Source organism: Theropithecus gelada, chromosome 6, assembly GCF_003255815.1.
Source record: "Theropithecus gelada isolate Dixy chromosome 6, Tgel_1.0, whole genome shotgun sequence".
Classification (NCBI taxonomy): Eukaryota; Metazoa; Chordata; class Mammalia; order Primates; family Cercopithecidae; genus Theropithecus; species Theropithecus gelada.
Genome location: NC_037673.1, coordinates 57,780,784 through 57,800,983, shown reverse-complemented (window position 1 = coordinate 57,800,983; position 20,200 = coordinate 57,780,784). Strand labels below are relative to the sequence as shown.

Below are 20,200 nucleotides of genomic sequence, written 5' to 3'. Positions count from 1 at the left end.
ATTTAAATTCAAAATGCAGTGTTCGCCTATGCCTAATGATTTTTTTTAAAATCTCTTATGCATTTTTGGGCTCAGCACAGGGAAAAAGTATGAACTGGATGCATAAAAGTCAGCATTTTGACATGTTTCCATAGGTTTCCATACTATGATACAGTTAATATATTTTTCTAAAGCTATAAATACCTGAAGTAAAGTAAAAATGAGATATTAGGCATATGCTTTGTTAAATTAATAAAGCAGAGCAAATCCATTCTTAGAATTTCAGTAGTAGAAATAATTTTTGTGCTCTTAAAGATATATGTTAATTTTTTTTTTTTTTTTTTTTTTGAGATGGAGTCTTGCTCTGTCGCCCAGGCTGGAGTGCAGTGGCCCGATCTCAGCTCACTGCAAGCTCCGCCTCCTGGGTTCACGCCATTCTCCTGCCTCAGCCTCCCGAGTAGCTGGGACTACAGGCGCACGCCACCTCGCCCAGCTAGTTTTTTGTATTTTTTAGTAGAGACGGGGTTTCACCGTGTTAGCCAGGATGGTCTCGATCTCCTGACCTCGTGATCCGCCTGCCTTGGCCTCCCAAAGTGCGGGGATTACAGGCTTGAGCCACCGCTCCCGGCCGATATATGTTAATTTTTAATGAAAAGTGCTAAATCCTCCAAGTCTCTGCATAATTTATTCCTGTTATAATTTTTACCATATGAGGGTGTAACAGAGAGAATGCAGGGAACAGCAAAAAAGTTTACTTGGCTGAAAGATTAGTTTATCAGGAATCAGAGTGCAAGGTGAAGGTGAGGGGGTAAAAGGGGTCCAGTTGATGAAGCCCATGAGCAGGAATTCCAGCTTGGTTCCAGACTCCACTAACAAATTGCTAGAGGGTTCTGAAAAGACAAAGGACCTGGTGACAGGTGCTTTGAGCTGGGGATTCAGATTGCTGCCTCCACACACTGTTAGGGGAGAGTGAACTAGGGGTGTAAAATGGGGGAAATTGAGGACTTGGTCCAGCACAAAGCCTAGACGAGGTTGTGCCTCTGTGGATAGAAAGGAGTGAGAAGGGCAGAAAGAATGAAAGAAAGGTGAAGAAGGGGAGAGTCTGGGTGTGCAGGAAGGATAGGAGGCCAAGGTTAGGTCTGTAACGCAGGTGGGTTGTGGTGCCAAAACTGGTCACCTAGGGAAACTAGGTCAAGGGCATGTGTTGGTTGTGATCATGAAAATTCCTTTATTTCTATTCCCTATTAATCGCTGCAGGTTAAGTTAATAAATTACATGCTTATTTGTAGAATTTGAGACTTTTCACTCTTCTGGGCAATTCTTTCATGATGGGGCATTTAAAGGTTTAGAAATTATTGGGCTATTTCAAACATCAAGTGTATGAAATCTCATTATAGTAGATAAAGCCAGCCAGAATAACCAGGATTTCTCTCCTACTCCCAACTAACTAGGAAGAAAACCCATGGTATTTGAGTACCTTGTATAAAATTGTCTAGAAAGAAAATGTTTTTCTGTGTTTACGTAGAAAGATATTTGTAAATACTTGACATGACAGCTTTTTATAGGGTAGTCATTGTTTTAATTTCGCATTGTCTGCAGTTTCTGTTTGTTGATGTTCAGCTGCTGTTTGAAAGGGCCATAGTTGGAGGAACCTACATTGAGGTAATATTGAATTAAACTATATATATATTATCCAGATAGATTGTGGAAGGAAATATTAGTCTAAGTTGTTTCTGGCATCTTTTCCTTAATCTCGAAATTATGTAACCTAAAAATTAAGTAATGATATTTTTAGCAATATTGTGTTGCAAATGTATATACATATTATGCATTAAATCAATTTGTCTACTAGCTTAGGTGTGTAACTACACTTTCCCTGGGAAAATGTTTTCTTCAGCTAAAATAACTAAATTATAAATTTTGTTCTCAATTAGAGATGTTTTTTGCAGACATGGAATAAATGAAGATCCTCTGTTGTCCTAAATCTGTGTTCATGTTTAATTTGTTAAAGAAAATTGAGACACCTTAATAACAATTGTTTCAGTGTAACTGTACTGAAGAAAGTAGTGTGGATACAGATACAGTCTGCTAACCCAGAGGCCATTTTTCATGAAGTTTCAGTACCTAAAATGTTTCTGGAAATGAGTAAGAAGAGAAATTATCCCCAATCAGAGAAAACAATGTCCAAAAGTCTTTTGAGTACATCTGTGCTCTGTTCAGAGGGAAACCCCCTAGTTTTTAATCTCCGCCCATTTAGCACTATTTTAAACATTCCAACATAGTTGTTTTTCTCATTTCCCATCCCATAGCATATTAGGGAAAACAAATTAGAATGAGGGAGATTTTGTAGACGCAGGAATTCTAGTAACAAATAGTAAGAAGAGCAGTGGCTGGCTAACAAACTGATAGGGAGGGGACAGGAAATTTGTTAAAAAACAGACACAGGCATTAGAACTGCCTTGCAATTTGGAACTTTTAGTGCAGGGCAAAGATCCATAGCCATAAACAGGGGTAGTCCCAGAGGACACTGCTATGATACTGTTGTTCTTAATAGCATCCCTGAATCATCCAGAAAAGTTCAGTTATAAGATGATTGAAATCTTTAAAAAAATGTTTTACAGTAAAAAAATGAGAATCACAGATATAGGTGTATCTAGGCAGGTGTCTTTGATTACACCTAGAGATAAGCATTTCAGTTATCTAAAATACTTTTATGAAACACTGCGTTACAAGATGAGACTGGATAAATGAGCTGTACTCATAAATACAAAACAGGTTGAATTAATTTGATCTTACTGTTGGTTACTTTTCTTAATCACCCCTCTCCTTGAGTACCATTTATTTTTCCTCGCTTTCTGGCTTACCTGTACATTATATAGATACGTACTATTTGGTGTATATGTATGTAATACCTCCCTTATGTTCAGATTTGTAATAGGAAAGACCATCATGCTTTTTGCTCTCTATAGGATTCATCAGTCCACGTGCCCTGCGTGTCCACTGCTGGGCATTCCTTCCCCTGATGGGGCTCCATGCCCTATTCCTGTCCCTACTTGGACTGAACCTATGGCTGCCAATTCTTGCTTGTCTCAAGGCAAGGTATTTAAGGCTATTGATTCCCACCCTTCCTCTCATTCTTGTAATTTTTGGTTACTGACTAAAAGAGAAACCCTTTACTGGGTATTATAGCCTTTCTATTGGCTATATATTCTATTGGCTCCTGTTACTATTAACCATACTTTCAGCTCTGTCCTTTATTCTGAGACTGGTGTTCCATTGCGTTCCAGCTCTCTTGTATCCTCATTTTCCAAATATAACTGAATCACAGCTCTTTCCCTCAACCTCAGGCCCATATACTGCTTATGAGAAGGTTCATCCATCCATTCATTCAACAAGTATTTCGGTGTCTGTTACATGTCAAGCACTGTTTCAGGTGCCAGAGAGGCAGCAGACAAAACAGAAGAAGATCCCTGCCCCTAAGTAGCTTATATTATAGTGCATTCTTGGGGTCACAGAGGGCCAGACCGTAAACAAGTTAATTTAGAATATTGGTGAAATACATATAAATATATATAACACTGAAGAGTACAATGGAGAAAAGTGAAGCAAGGTAAGGGAAGTGCGTGTTCATGGGGTGGTGACATTTTAGCAGGGATCTGAGGAAAGTGAAGGAATGAGCCGTGGCAGATATCTGGAGGAAAAGAACTACAGGTTGTGGGGACAGTGGTTTCCAATACCTTGAGGCAGGGCATTCTTGGTGTGTTCAAGGAAGGACAAGGGGATCAATGTGGCTGAAGCTAAGTATGAGAAGTGAGGCCGGGCATGGTGGTGCATGCCTGTAATCCCAGCACTTTGGGAAGCTGAGGCAGGTGGATCCACCTGAGGCCAGGAGTTTGAGCCCAGCCTGGGTGTGTGCCTGTAGTCCCAGCTACTTGGGAAGCTGAGGCAAGAGAATCACTTGAACCCAGGATGTAGAGGTTGCAGTGAGCCAAGATTGCACCACTGTACTCCAGCCTGGGCGACAGAGAGAGACTCGGTCTCAAAAAAAAAAAAGAAAAAAGAAAAAAAAGAAGTGAGAAGAAGGAAAGGTCAGAGATCAGAGAGGTAGTCAGGGCCCAGATCATGTAAGGCCGTAGAGCTCATTATAAGAACTTTGACTTTTCCTGTGAGTGAGGTGGGAAAATATTGGTGCATTTTAAACAGAGAAGGGACATGACTTGGGTTTTTGTTTTGTTGTTTTTAATGTGAGGAAGACATTAAAGAGGGACAAAGATGAAGTCAGGGAGACCAGCTAAGAGGCTACTGCAGTAATCCAGATAAGACAGAACAGTTTCTTGGGCCACTGTTAAAGTATTTGGATTCTAGAATATATTTAGAAAATGGGGTAGTCAGGATTTGTTCATGAATTTTATGTAGAAAGAAATGGAGGCTTTCTTCCATATTTAAAGGTCTGGGTGGACTGGCCAGGATTCCCCTATCTATCCATTGCCACATTTGAATCTGTTACTTTTTCACTTCCATAATTAAATGAAACAAAACTCTCCTTTTTTGAACATCTCACTCTTGGGCTTTGTTGCCTCTGCCTTTCTTAGTCCTCTTTGTCTGTTGTTCTTCACTTCAATCCCACATGCCTTAGGGACTTTGACGTTTCTCCATCCTCACTCCTGCTGTTGCTCTGGGAGACTTCCAAGTCCCTTCAGATGCCAACTTGTGAGTGGCCTTTTTCCTTGTCTGACTCAACTGTGATAACCTTTACAGCACTGTAACCACCTGCCTTCATGACCAATCTCTGAGCCTTATCACCTAGAAATATGCCAAGAAGATATAATTAACTCTACTATCTCGTTTTCAAGCCACAGTCTCTGGCTGCTCAACTCTCTTATACCTTCCTCTCTTCACTCTTACAGAGACTATAATTTTCCCTTGGTCTCTTAATTTTTTATTTATCCTACCTCCATATTTATCTAATTCCAAATTAATCCTACAGTCATCCTCTGCATGGATACCCAGGCAGCTGAACAGTATGGTGGAAAACTGGGTAAAATGGTAAATGGATCAGTTTGTGATTTCCAGTCTTGTCTCAATCCTGACCAGCATTGCTTAAGTATTTCACTCAGTGACTCTCAATCTTGGCTGCATACTAGAGTCAACTGGGAACTTAAAAAAATCCTAGGGCCCAGGCTACGGAGGCCAGTTAAATCTGAAATTTGGAGGCAGGACCCAGGCATCAGTAGTTCTTCATGTTCTTTAGGTGATTCTAATGTGCAACTAAGATTGAGAACCACTACTTTAAACTTGTTCTGGAAGGATTTTCAGTTTCCATTTCCCTGAAAAGCTATTCTATTCTTTCACTAATCTCTAAAAAACCCTCTACCTAACTCCGTTTTATAAACCATTGGCAATTGATCCCGCCTTCTACTTGCTAGAAAAATTGAAGCATCTATTGGTGAATCCTCTTTAATTTTTAGTCTCCATTTAGTCAACTATACATTTAATTAGGGCCTAGATAAGCCAGGCACTGTGGGTAGGTATTGGGCATAGAGTGGTAAATGGGACAGGTATAGTCCATGCCTTCCTGGTGCTTATGGTCTAGCCCTGCATCCAGGCAGGTTAATTAGGCACTTACTGGACATGGTAAGTGCTACGGGCACATGTAGGAAGGGCCCTAATCCAGACTTAGGCCCTGGAGAAGGCTTCCTCCCCTTTAGTAACTCATCTATTTCACATCCTTCTTTCCTGTTTTCCTTCTTGGAGGAGTATCACCCTTGCTCCAGTAGAGGGAGAATGCTGCCTTGTAGGGCTTCTGTCCATCCCCTCTCATTTTCTCCTCTAGACCTTCATTGGTTGTTCCTTCTTGTTTCTCTGTATTCTTTCATCCCCTCACTGCAAAAATACTCAAGCTATTATCACCTTAAGACTAATAAAACTTGATTTTGCCTCTCCTTCTCTTCTAGCCTTCACCGCCAGGCTTCTTGAACAAGACCTGTTCAATGCCTTCTATTAATCACCTGCCTTTGCATTTTGGCTTCAGCCTTATCATTGCTTAATTTCCCCTTCCTTCCAGTCACAGAATATATGACTGAATCACAGCTGTTTCCCTCAACCTCAGGCCCATACACTGCTTATGAGAAGGTTCATCCATTCATTCATTCAACAAGTATTTCGGTGTCTGTTACATGTCAAGCACTGTTTCAGATGCCAGAGAGGCAGCAGTGCACAAAACAGAAGAAGATCCCTGCCCCCAGGTAGCTTATATTATAGTGCATTCTTGGGGGCAGAGAGGGCCAGACTATAAACAAGTAAATTTAGAATATTGGTGAATTTGCTGAAGACCATTCAACTCTATGCACTGAACCTTTCTGGTGCATTTGACCCTGTTCATCCCTGCCTGCCTCTTCAGAATTTTTCCCACTTTTGTTTTCGTGATTCTGCATGTACTGAGTTCTCCTCGTGTCTTTTTGACTCTTTCTTTTTTGTCTTCTTTGTGAGATTCCATCTTCTGGCCCACCCTTTAAATGATGGTATTCTCCAGGAATTTTTCTTTAGACCACTATTGTTCTCATGCATCTATTACTGTGGTTTTAATCACCATCTAGATGTGAAGTTCCAAAAGCTGTATCCTTAGCCTTGACCTTCCTCCCAAGTGTCTGCTAAACATCTCCACCTGAATGTCCCCTGGGCTTGTCACATTGGGATTTACTTCACCAAACTATCTCTGCCCTTGTTGAGGCCTGTAAGGATTTATCACTGGGATGATTGGAATGAAACCCCACTCGGTCTCCTTGCTCTTAGGCTCACCCCTCACATTCATCCTTTGCATAGCTGATTTGCCTATAGCTAAAGCTTGCACTCAGGGGATTCTTCTGGTACAGGCTTGGGGTTGTCAGTGGGTAGCACTCTGGTGACCTGTGTGGTTGAGCTCTTTTACATATTGAGCTTCTGAATAATATTTCACCTTTTCAGCACTTCCTATTGCCTATGCAATGTCTTTCACACTCTTCCTCATTTGCACTCCTTTCTCAGTGCATTTGCCCATCCTATCACCCCAAAGTACCCAATTCCTACTCTTCACCAAGAAATAGCTCAGTATCACATCTTTCACAAATCCTTCTTATCATTCACATCTTCATTTGTTTATTCACTGATATTTATTAGACACTTGCATCGTCCCAGGCAGCAAACAACATTCCCCAAAGGAGGAAGGTAAGAACATGCCTGAAGGCATTAGAGAAGTGCTTCTCAAACTATCTGTGGTGATAGACCAACTGGGTTTTCAATTTGTTTTTTTTCTTTTTTTCCCTATCGTGGATCAGTCAATGGTCCTATTGCACATAATGAATATGCAGGTTGCACCACATGTGACTCACCTCACAAATTCAGCAACACTTGAACTGGTCTATGTCTTGTTCAACAGGCATCACATCCTTGGATGTCACAACAATGTCAAATTGCTATAAACATTTCTAAATGCTTACACTTGATTTCTGGACTTAGCTGGTACCAATCTAGTAACAAACAATTTGTACATCAGTACTGGTCACAGGCCACTGCCCTAGAGTATTTGCTATAGGTGCCATGGTAGGAGAGGGGACGGCTTATGTCAGGGGCTCAGAAGAGACTGGACAGTTTGTCTGGGTGGTTTAGCTGTAAGGAGAACAGAAAGCATGTTAGAGGAAGGCAGAATTGTAAAAAGTGAACTAGGCTTCCCAGCCAGCCGAACAAGGATTTTTAGTCATGAACAGAAACTGGAGCATAGATAGAGGGGGAAGGAGGAGCACTTAGGCCTGCTGAGTTGGAGGATAGAGGGGACATAGTAGAAAAGGTTGCTGTAAGGCAAGAGATGAGGCTAGAGAGTCACGTGGGGTTGAGATCATTCATTCAGCGAATACTTTTTGGGAATCAACCATGTGCCAGACCCTGCCTAGGCACTGGGGTTAGAAGTCCAGCAGGGACAGTTTTTCTCTACTAGAGATTAGAAGAGTGCTAAGCATCACCAAAGAGTTAGACTTTTTAGTAACTTTAGGCAGTCTTTGAAGGATTTTGAAGTAGAGCATGGTGTGATTGTTTTAATCCTTGGGAAGATGACTCTGGTGGCCTTGTGTACGATGGATGGCTGTTCATTTAGGAAAGTTAGTTGAAAGGTGATTTCAGTAATCTTGGCCACACAAAGAATGAAGTGAACTAGGCAGTAATTATAATTATTACTCAAATTTACTAAGAACTTGGTATAGGGCTTAAAGCTACAGCATACTAAAAACAGATAATTCACTAAGCAGAGAAGAAAACATCAGCACAAGACAGACTTATCAGTAGACAAACTTATTAGTTCACTTCCTTCTGTGTGTGGCCAAGAGATGATAAAGCTCAGGAAGTAGCAGTCAGGGGTTGAGGGGAGGAAGTGGGGTTGAAGGAAAGGGAAAGGGACTTTTAGGAGAAATACCATAAAGGTGGTATACACCTCAGGTCTTAAGGGATCAGTGAAGTTTAAGGATGGCTCACAGTTTCTGATTTGTGATAAGGTTCATGGTCCAACTCATTGAGAGAATGCATAATAGAAGGGGAGGGTATTGGAGGAGTGAGAAGTCATGAATCTAAAGATGTCATACCAGTTAGGTGCCTCTCTCTGCTCCTGTAATGCTTTGTGCTAACTTCTTGCATAGAATTGTCCATTGGGCTGAAGTACTTGTGAGCTCCTTGAGAATGTGTACCCATTTTTCTATCCCAGACATGGGGCACAGGGCCTGACATGTGGAACAGGCTTGACAAATGGTTCTTAAACTAAACTGAAAGATAGTGTATTAGTTTTCTATTGCTGCTGTAACAAATCACCACAAACTTTTTAAGTTCATTGAAATAACACGAATGTATTATCTCACAGTTCTGTAGGTCAGAATTCCAGGTTGGCACAGCTGGTTTTTCTGCTCTGTGTTTCACAGGCCCAATTAAGGTGTTGGTCAATTGGGCTCTTATTAGGGGGCTCCTTTTGGAGCTCCAGTGGGAGCTTGGAATCCATTTCTAAGCTCATTCAGGTTGTTGGCAGGATTTACTTTTTTTGTGGCTGTAGGACAGAGGTTCCTGTTTCCAGGCTGTCTGTCAGAGGCCACCCTTATCTCCTAGGAACCTCTCCCGAGTCTTTGAATGTGGGCCAGTCCATCCCAGAGCCAGCAAAGTTGCATTGAATATTCATGCTTCAAATCCTTCTTCCAGCCAGAGACAGTTCTCTACTTTAAAGGATGCATTTGATTACATCGGGCCCACCATGATAATCCAGGGTAACTCTCTATTTTAAGGTCTATAAATTTAATTACATCTGTAGAAACCCTTTTGAACATATTGGTGGGAGGGGTGAGCATCATTTTGTCTACTACAATGGTAGTTATCCACCAAGTCATGTAGGCATTATGATTGTGGTTTTTTCTTTCTTTTTTTTTTTTTCTTCAAGACAGAGTCTCACTCTGTCACCCTAGCTGGAGTGCAGTAGCTCGATCTCGGCTCACTGCAACCTCCACCTTCTAGGTTCAAGTGATTCTTGTGCCTCAGCCTTCTGAGTAGCCGGGATTATAGGCGCCCGCCAGCCACCACACCCAGCTAATTTTTGTATTTTTAGTAGAGACGGAGTTTCACCATGTTGGTCAGGCTGGTCTCAAACTCCTGACCTCAGGTGATCCACCCTCCTCGGCCTCCCAAAGTGCTGGGATTACAGGCATGAGCCACCGTTCCCAGCCTATGATCGTGGTTCTTAAACACGTATGCATTGTAGGACCTCTCATTTGTACAGGGAAGCAAAAGGAGACTGAATTTGCTCAGTGTCAGAAGGGAATGGGAACAGAGATAGATCATGACCCTTCAGCTTCCACTCTTTCTTCTATGAGTACATTGTCCATCTCATCCATCTGTCTATCCATCTATCCCATCTATTCAACTAGTAGTCATTCATTCATTAATTCATAAACATTTGAGTAGCTGCTTTTTTAAAAGAGTCTATGCTAGGTTGAGAAATGAGGAAGAAAGTGAGATTCAAAGATAACACCTGATTTCTGTCAGTTCGTTTTTAGTATATTGAGGTCCATATCAAGTTTTCTTTTCTTTTCTTTTCTCTTTCTTTCTTTCTCTTTCTTTCTCTCTCTCTCTCTCTCTCTCTCTCTCTCTCCCTTCCTCCCTCTCTCTCTCTCCCCCCCCCTTTCTTTATTTTTTAAATTTTGAGATGGAGTCTCACCCTGTTGCCCAGGCCGAAGTGCAGTGGCGCAGTATCTCAGCCCACTGTAACCTCCGCGTCCCAGGTCCAAACAATTCTCCTGTCTCAGCCTCCCTAGTAGCTGGGATTACATGTGCCCACCACCATGCCTAGCTAATTTTTTTGGATTTTTAGTAGAGACGGGGTTTCACCATGTTGACCAGGCTGGTCTTGAACTCCTGACCTCGTGATACACCCGCCTCAGCCTCCCGAAGTGCTGGGTTTACAGGCATGAGCCACCATGCCCAGCCTCAAATTTTCTTAAATCTATGCTGTCTACTGATAAGTTTGTCTTATGTTGATGTTTTCTTCTCTGTGTAGTGAATTATCTGTTTTTAGTATGCTATAGCTTCAAGCCCTGTACCAAGTTCTCAGTAAATGTGAGTAATTATTATAATTACTGTTTAGTTTACTTCCTTCTATGTATGGCCATAAAATTTAGGAACCATTACTATATGTATCTTATCATTGCTTTCATTTTTAACTTTATTCAAGTAACCAGTGTTACAGTTGCTTATTACTCTTTCCAGAGATCTGTGCATATACAAGGAAGTATTTGTCTTGTGTCTGGCATTAATTATATATTTTAGTGATTATTCCATAACAGCATAGGTAAAGCTATTTCATTCCTTTATTCTTTTAATAACCTTTTTTTTTTTTTTTTTTTGAGATGGAGCCTCACTCTATTGCCCAGTCTGGAGCACAGTAGTGCGATCTTGGCTCACTTCGACCTGCGCCTCCTGGGTTCAAGCAATTCTACTGCCTCAGCCTCCAGAGTAGCTGGGATTACAGGTGCCCGCCACCAGGCCTAGCTAATTTTTGTATTTTTAGTACAGACGGTGCTTCATCATGTTGGCCAGGCTGTTCTCGAACTCCTGACCTCAAGTGATCCACCTGCCTCAGCCTCCCAAAGTGCTGGGATTCCAGATGTGAGCCATCACACCTGGCCCTTTTTATAACTTTATTCTTTTTTTATGGCATAGTATTCCATTGTTCAAATATACCAGTTTTTTTAGACAAGTCTCATATTGGTGGACATTTGGATTGTTTCCACTTCTTTTGCTATTAAAAGATTGCTACAATAAAAAATCTCCCGTGTTTATCTTTCATGCAAGTATAAGTATATATATGTGTGTATATATATGGAGTGTATATATGGTATATATATGGTGTGTGTGTGTATATATGGTATATACATATGGTGTGCATATATGGTATGTATATGTATATATACACACACCATATTTATACACACACCATATATATATACACACACCATATATATACATATACATACACACACACACACACACACACACACACCATTTGTTTTATAGTTGATATTGCCAAATCACTCCCATAGAGGTTGTACCAGTTCACATTCCCATCAGCAATGTATGAGAGTACCTGTTTCTCCACACCTTGACTAACAAAGTGTGTTATCAGACTTTATGGTCTTGGCCAATCTGATAAGTAAAAAATGATATTTCACTCTGATTTAAATTTGCACTTGTCACATTGTTGAGTAACATTGGGCATCTTTTTGAATACATTTTAGAGCTATTTGTATTTCCTTTTCTGTGAGCCCTCTGTTTTTTGTGTCTTTTTTTTCATTTCTCACCTCAGACATGTTGAGTTGTTTTTTTTTTTAAATTTGTTGAAAGCCTTTATATATCAGAGAAAGTAATGTTTTGGAATATGAGATACTTACATTTTTCTTTCAGTTTGATTTCTCTTTTGATTTTGTGTGCTTAAGCTTTTCACTGTATAAATATTTAAAGTGGTCATATTCAATCTTTACATCTGTGACTTCTATGTTTTGTGTCATTGTTGGAAAAGCCTGCCTCATTCCAGTATTATAAAATAATTATCTCAGGTTTACCAATTATTTAATTTTTAATTTTGAAATAATTATAGATTCACAAAAAGTTGCAATATTACTACAGAGAGATCTGTGTACTTTTTATTCAGTTTCCCCCAAACACCAGGTATTTTTATAATTTCATTTTTACATTTGAATGTTTTATTTATCTGAAATTTGTTTTAATATGAGATATGGATTTCAATTTATTCTTTTCCAATTGGCTACCCATTGATCCTCACATAATTTGTTGAATAATCTGTATTTTCCCCAATAATTTAAAATGCATGTGTATCTATCATCAACTAATTCCTGCGTCTACTGGTTAATTTCTTAAATATTTAAAGTATCAACTGGAAGAGAAGTTGCCATGGCATTATCATTGTACATTTTTTCAAGGGCCACATGTTGAAATAACCAGTGCTGACTTTGTTTCAAAAATCCGTTTATAGTGTAATTTGGCCTATTTGGCTAGAACTGTGTGGTCTTACGGGTTGTGGTGGGGTATAGGTAAATAACATTTATTCTTTGCCCTCCAGGAGTTCACCTTGTCTTATTGATCCCAATCTATTCAGGTGAAGTCTTTAGACTATGTAGTGCTTAAAGTTAACCAATTAATCCTCCCTATACTCTTTTTTTTTTTTTCTTTTTTTCTTTTTTTTTTTTTGAGATGGAGTCTTGCTCTGTTGCTCAGGCTGGAGTGCAGTGACAGGATCTTGGCTCACTGCAACCGCCATCTCCTCCGAATCCTGGTAGGAATTCTCCTACCTCAACCTCCTGAGTAGCCGGGACTACAGGGGCCCTCCACCATGCCTGGCTAATTTTTGTAGTTTTAGTAGAGACGGGGATTCATCATGTTGACCAGGTTGGTCTCGAACTCTTGACCTCAAGTGATCCACCTGCCTTGGCCTCCCAAAGTGCTGGGATTACAGGGGTGAGCCACCGCGCCCGGCCCATCCCAAAACTCTTTTAAATGACATATATTATCTCCATTTTGTAGATAATAGAGACTCAAAGATTAAAGTTGCTCTGATATCCAGTCACAGAGCAAGTTGGCAGAGCTCAAACCTAGGTTCTGGTCTTTTGATTACTAGTGTTATTCCATACCATTCCAGGACATGCCTCAGATCTGCCCAAGATGTCTTTTCACTCCATTGACCTCAGATAAAAACTACCATAATTTGTGAGCTACACATAACTCTACTATTCCATCTTTGCTTTAGCAAACCTAAAGACTTTCACCATTTTTATTTTATTTTTAAAATAAATGTTAAACAACATGGTGAAACCCCGTCTCTACTAAAAAGAAATACAAAAATTAGCCAGGCATGGTGGTGCACCCCTGTAATCCCAGCTATTTGGGAAGCTGAGGCAGGAGAATCGCTTGAGTCCAGGAGGCAGAGGTTGCAGTGAGCTGAGATAGTGCCATTGCATTCCAGCCTGGATAACAGAACGAGACTCTGTCTTAAAAAAAAAATACATTTTATTGTGTATATTTGTGTAATGTAATGTGAACATCACATTACAATGTGATGTTCATTTTTAGTTCCTACTTTTTAATGAAAGGGTTAAGCAAAGGTAGATAACTTCTGCAAGGTTTTTGTGATTTCACTCTGAGTGATGCTAAAGGAAAATGAAATACTCATCTGCTTATTTCATTACCTGAATGTAAGTAGTAGATTTAGTGTATATTTAGGTTATTTAGATTTAGGTAATTCTAAAATTCTTTCCCAGCTGTATGATTCTTGCTAGTATTTTCCATAGTTTTATGTTCCCATATAGGAGGAAGTGAACAAAAACATTTAAAGAATGATAAGTATTTTCATGTGGGTTATTTAGAGGGAAACATGCTACAAATTCCTTAATCCAATTAAAATCACACTTGTTATGAAAAGTCATGTGGGCTGATTATTGTATAATAGTAGTTTTGATTTCAGTTTATTATATATCAGCTTGGTAGCATATGTTTAAAGTCTACCACTTAAAATTCTGTATATACTTAGAATTTAAGACTATCAGCTCATATGCTTTGTTAGGTCCACTTATAGTTTCCTGGCAATTAGTTGCAATGTAGTTCATGTGATGTTTTTCATGGGATAGGGATTTTAGGAGCAGTAAATGGGGATGGGGTGGAGGTGAGTCTCCAGCCCTGTATTTTCTGCCTACCATTCACAATTAAGCCCAGCATAGTGCTTAGTGTGCTGTTAATAAATGTTGGTTGATTGACAAAATTCATTTCACCATCTTGTTCTTACTGCCCTTCACACTGGGAAGCTGTGTGCTATCATGACGAGCATAGACTGGAACCCTGAACTTTGAACACTTCCTCTACAGCTTAATAACTATGTGATCTGGAGCAAGTTCCTTAACTTCTCTGAGCTTCAGTTTCCTTATCTGTAAAATAAAGATAATGGCATTTCTCTGATAGAGCTGCTAGGAAGATTGAATGTGATAATGTCAGTGGAATACCTAGCACAGTACATGACCCAGAGCCTTCAGTTAGTAGGTGTTGTTGTTATTCTCTTGGATAACTTGGGTAGTAACTCACTGTACTCCTTTGCCTCAAGAAGTAGAGGCTGTGTGTGATATGCTGGGTCAGCTCCCTTTGTTTCAAGAAAACTCTGCAATCGTCTCACAGAATCTGTTAACACCTCTTTGACTTTTGAGCAATACTCCAGGATGACCACTGAGGCTGGATGAGAAGGCTGATTGTCACCTGTGGTTCTGCTTCTTCCTTATGCATTTTTGACCCATTTCACAGATTTCGTAATAACTCATTATGAAAATTTTATTCTTTTCAGAACCACCAATTTTTAAAACTTTAATCAAGACAGCTTTCTTATTGCAAAAGATTTCGATAATGAGGATTCCAGGTTGGCACAGGCTGATTTGGGCAACTGAGAAGTCTTTCCGACTTTTGTCAGAGAAGTAACTTAGCTGAGTTCGTTCTTGTTGCCACCTTGCTTTTGAGCCTCTTGGTTAATGTATGAAAGCAGAGGAACTGCTTTCATCTGAGGCAGACAGTGGCAAAGTTCCCATGGCAGGAAATGTTTGTTCTTACAAATTTCATACGTGGTGGTCACAAGGGAGACCTTCGTATTTTGTTTTGCTTGTCTGGGCTTTACCATAATTTGATGATTGTTTCAGTGTTTTTGCCTGAGAACTAACTGTCTAAGAGAAAAGACTGTGATGCACTTGCCCTTAGGGACCTTCTTAGTCAGCCCCAATCTACCTGTCCAGTTTTAGCTCCCGCTTCTCCTCTTGGCAAATCCGTTTTGTACTACAACCAGGCTAGTGGTCTTTTAAAAAGTGTTCTCTGAAGTAACAATCCCTGTTTCTGTTGACAGAAAAAAATATGATAGAAACAAAAACAAAGAGTTGATGACTCCTGAGATTGGGAGGGAGGAATGGGAGCAGGTGAGAAATAACTTACTGAAGGGAAATAGAGATTTTTGTATCGGAGGGCAGTAGGGAGTGTTGAATGAGAAGAGTGGAGTCAGATAGTAGAGCTGAGAACTTGGGACTTGATGTAATTTAAAATAGGGAAAGGGGAAAAGGTGATGAAAGTGGTATTTTAGGACTGTTTTTTTCTCTTAACAAGATTAACCCTAAGCATATATTTAAGAGATATACGAGTAGAGGCAAGAGTTATCCAGGCCCAGTTATAGTAATACACGTGTCAACTGAAGTTCTAGTTGTTAGCAGTAAGAATTGTGGGGAACATTTTCACTTGAGAAAAGTCAAGTTGTAACAGCTCACAGGTTGGAGGTGAAAGAACACAGTCAAAGATGATTCCAATGGTTTGGAGTAAAAGAAAAGTCAAGCCATTAACACCTGTGAAGGCGATGAATAAAGAAACCTGTTGGTTGAAGACAGAAGCTGGGCAAGATGAGTTCCTTTTGGGATTAGTTAGGCTTCCTGTGATGGTGGAATATCCAAATTATAATGTTTATCGGCAGTTGGAAAAAATGGACTCTGGCATGGATGAAAGGTTAGGGTTCAGTGTGTAGACTTAGGAGTCATTGCCATTTTTTTTAGGAGCAAGTAGATAGAAAGAAAAGAGAGCACCAAGGATTGAGGGGAGAAATCCTCCAGTGCAGGCGTATGAAGAAAAGAACCAACGAAACAAAAGAAGCAAGAGCTAAATGATGGAAAGGCTTGAGGCCAGTGCGATGAATGCCATACTGTGGAAGCCAAGGTCAGGGCTGTGAGAAGGAAGGAGAGGTCAACAATGAGGGACTGCAGGCAGATCAGAGTAGACAAAAACTTAGGAGAAGCCTTGGGGTTTAGCAAGAGGGAGGTTCCTAACCTTTGTTTATAATTCCAGTGAGAGAGGAAACCTTTAACCAAGCAAGATAGTTACCTGAGAAGAGTCACACATTCCATCAAGCATCCCTTTTCTGGATGCTGTGATCCAGAATCCCTGCCGTGCTGAATCACAGTCTGTCAGATCTACTGAAGAACTATCCCTTTCCTTTATTTCATTATTATATGCCTGTTCTTTTTTTTTTCCAATTAAATTTTGCAACTTGTCCTCTCCAGCCTAGAGAGGGCTTGTCACTATTGTTATTGAACAACATAGGTCACAACCAGTAAAACTTTTTTCTATTCTAACACATTTTCTGATGAAAATTAAATATATACCAAGCAATAAATTTGATTCTCTATTGTCAAACTTAACAGCAAGAAACTCTTTGTTAAACATTGAACTGTTTCATTTCCTCTCAAGATAGCATTTTATTCTTTATATTTCCTTTTCTTTTCATTTATTTATTTATTTATTTATTTATTTTGAGAGAGAGGATCTTGTTATGTTGCTTAGGCTGCAGTGCAGTGGCACAGTCATTGCTTACTGTAACCTCAAACTACTGGGCTTCAGTGATCCTCTTGCCTTGGTCTCCTGAGTAACTGGGACAACAGGTGTGTGCCATCATGCCCAGTTAATTTTTAAAAAACAATTTTGTAGAGATGAGATCTCTCTGTGCTGTCCAGACTGGTTTCAAACTCCTGGTCTCAAGCAATCCTCCTGCCTCGGCCGCCAAAATTGCTAGGATTAAAGGTCTGAGCCACCGTACCTGGAATTATATTTCTCTTTTATGTTCTTTTTCTAAAATTTAGATTAAGATTGAGATTAGGTGTCTTACCCTTTATGTTGCTATAAGAGAATACTAAAGAATGGGTCATTTATAAGAAAAAATTTATTCCTTACAGTTCTGGAGGCTGAAGTCCAAGGTCAAGGGGCCACATCTGGTGAGGGCCTTCTTGCTGGTGGGACTCTCTACAAAGTCCTGAGATGGTACAAGGCATCACATGGTGAGGGGGCTCATGAGAGTTGGCTAGACTGGCTTTTATAACAGACTCACTCTCCTGGTAAGTAACTCACTCCCTCCATAACCCATTATGGAGGAATAAAAAGAAATAAAAAGCAATAAAAAGAAAAAGGCTATTGATACAACATGGATGTCTTAAAAAACATACATCCGACTACAGGATATGGCGGAGTCCGGGCACTGTGTGGCTGGACCCCCAGCTCTGGGGCCACGCCACGGAACCGCTTACTGCTGCAGCTTTTGGGGTCACCCGGCTGCTGCTGTTACAGTCTTCCCCCGCATCAGAAGGTTCCATTGCCTTCTCTTTCCCCCACAATGCAGTCAGGCACCATAGCCCATTGGGAAAAAAAAGATGGGGGCAAAATCAACGAAGGTGACCCAATTGCAGAAGTTGAAACTGATAAAGCCACTGTTGGATTTGAGAGCCTGGAGGAGTGTTATATGGCAAAGATACTTGTTGCTGAAGGTACCAGGGATGTTCCCATTGGAGCGATCATCTGTATCACAGTTGGCAAGCCTGAGGATATTGAGGCTTTTAAAAATTATACATTGGATTCCTCAGCAGCACCTACCCCACAGACGGCCCCAGCACCAACCCCTGCTGCCACTGCTTCACCACCTACACCTTCTGCTCAGGCTCCTGGTAGCTCATATCCCCCTCACATGCAGGTACTTCTTCCTGCCCTCTCTCCCACCATGACCATGGGCACAGTTCAGAGATGGGAAAAAAAAGTGGGTGAGAAGCTAAGTGAAGGAGACTTACTGGCAGAGATAGAGACTGACAAAGCCACTATAGGTTTTGAAGTACAGGAAGCAGGTTATCTGGCAAAAATCCTGGTCCCTGAAGGCACAAGAGATGTCCCTCTAGGAACCCCACTCTGTATCATTGTAGAAAAAGAGGCAGATATATCAGCATTTGCTGACTATAGGCCAACTGAAGTAACAGATTTAAAACCACAAGCACTACCACCTACCCCACCCCCGGTGGCCACTGTTCCTCCAACTCCCCAGCCTTTAGCTCCTACACCTTCAGCACCCTGCCCAGCTACTCCTGCTGGACCAAAGGGAAGGGTGTTTGTTAGCCCTCTTGCAAAGAAGTTGGCAGTAGAGAAAGGGATTGATCTTACACAAGTAAAAGGTACAGGACCAGATGGTAGAATCACCAAGAAGGATATTGACTCTTTTGTGCCTAGTAAAGCTGCTCCTGCTCCAGCAGCTGTTGTGCCTCCCACAGGTCCTGGAATGGCACCAGTTCCTACAGATGTCTTCACAGATATCCCAATTAGCAACATTCGTCAGGTTATTGCACAACGATTAATGCAATCAAAGCAAACCATACCTCATTATTACCTTTCTATAGATGTAAATATGGGAGAAGTTTTGTTGGTACGGAAAGAACTTAATAAGATTTTAGAAGGGAGAAGCAAAATTTCTGTCAATGACTTCATCATAAAAGCTTCAGCTTTGGCATGTCTAAAAGTTCCCGAAGCAAATTCTTCTTGGATGGACACAGTTATGAGACAAAATCACATTGTTGATATCAGTGTTGCAGTCAGTACTCCTATAGGACTCATCACACCTATTGTGTTTAATGCACATATAAAAGGGCTGGAAACCATTACTAATGATGATGTTTCTTTAGCAACCAAAGCAAGAGAGGGTAAACTACAGCCACACGAATTCCAGGGTGACACTTTTACGATCTCCAATTTAGGAATGTTTGGAATTAAGAATTTCTCTGCTATTATTAACCTACCTCAAGCATGTATTTTGGCAATTGGTGCTTCAGAGGATAAACTGGTTCCCACAGATAATGAAAAAGGGTTTGATGTGGCTAGCATGATGTCTGTTACACTCAGTTGTGATCACCAGGTGGTGGATGGAGCAGTTAGAGACCAGTGGCTTGCTGAGTTTAGAAAGTACCTTGAAAAACCTATCACCATGTTGTTGTAACTAACTCAATAGAAAGAAAAGAGAGCACCAAAGATTGAGGGGAGAAATTCTCCAGTGCAGGGGTATGAAGTGCAGGGGTATGAAGAAAAGACTCTCCCAGGTCACAATGATTCATTCTTATCAAGATATTTATGTATTAAACAGGTGGTTCGTTTTATTTTAACCAGTTATTTTTATTATTGAGTCTGTCTAGATAAGTTATTTATAATGGACATTACTGAATTTTTAAAATGCCAATTACACCCAAATATTGTGCACATTTAATAATCAGACACCAGATTTTTAGCTCTGTACTCCTAATTAAGGAACATGTGGCCTTGCCTAGCCCTCTGGTGATAAGTACTTCCACTAGGAAATGTAGAATAGGTAGAATTGTGGTTCCCTAAAGAAAAGGACATAAAGGTAACCTGGATGGAACCTTGAAGTTCTGAAATTTAATCTCCTAAAATGTTCTCCTTAGATGTGAGAGAAGGAGAAATCAGGAAAACTAATTCTCGTAGGGGAAGGGCTTGAATTGAAGCTTTACTTTAGAATTTAACCCTGGTTTGAAATTTTCCATTATATGATCTTGGTTTATCATCGATGGGAAGGGTAGAAAACTTCAAAGAAAATAAGTGAAATTTTCAAAGTCAACGTTTTGTTAGACCTTTTCAGCTGATTGTTTATTTTTCTGTGAATCCCTATACACAGTTGTTTCCCTTCCTCTTGAGATAATCTAAATATAAACCAGCCACTTGATATAAATGAAAGAAAAAAATATATACATCCGTGAAGACAAAGGTTGATGGCCTTTGTGTGAGTTATACAGGCCCCAGTTTTTCAGTTTCTAATCTTTTATTCTTG

General features: G+C 40.3%; 1 protein-coding gene and 1 pseudogene across 6 annotated transcripts in view; both read left to right on the top strand.

Moving 5' to 3' along the window:
* The window catches only part of ELOVL7 (ELOVL fatty acid elongase 7), a 97,288-nt gene that overhangs the window by 15,849 nt on the left and 61,239 nt on the right, over window positions 1-20,200 (top strand). The gene's annotated exons all lie outside the window — the stretch shown is intronic.
* On the top strand, window positions 17,531-19,366 carry LOC112627010 (annotated as a pseudogene). Its single transcript, XR_003120007.1, has one exon. The product of XR_003120007.1 is annotated as a dihydrolipoyllysine-residue acetyltransferase component of pyruvate dehydrogenase complex, mitochondrial pseudogene (transcript).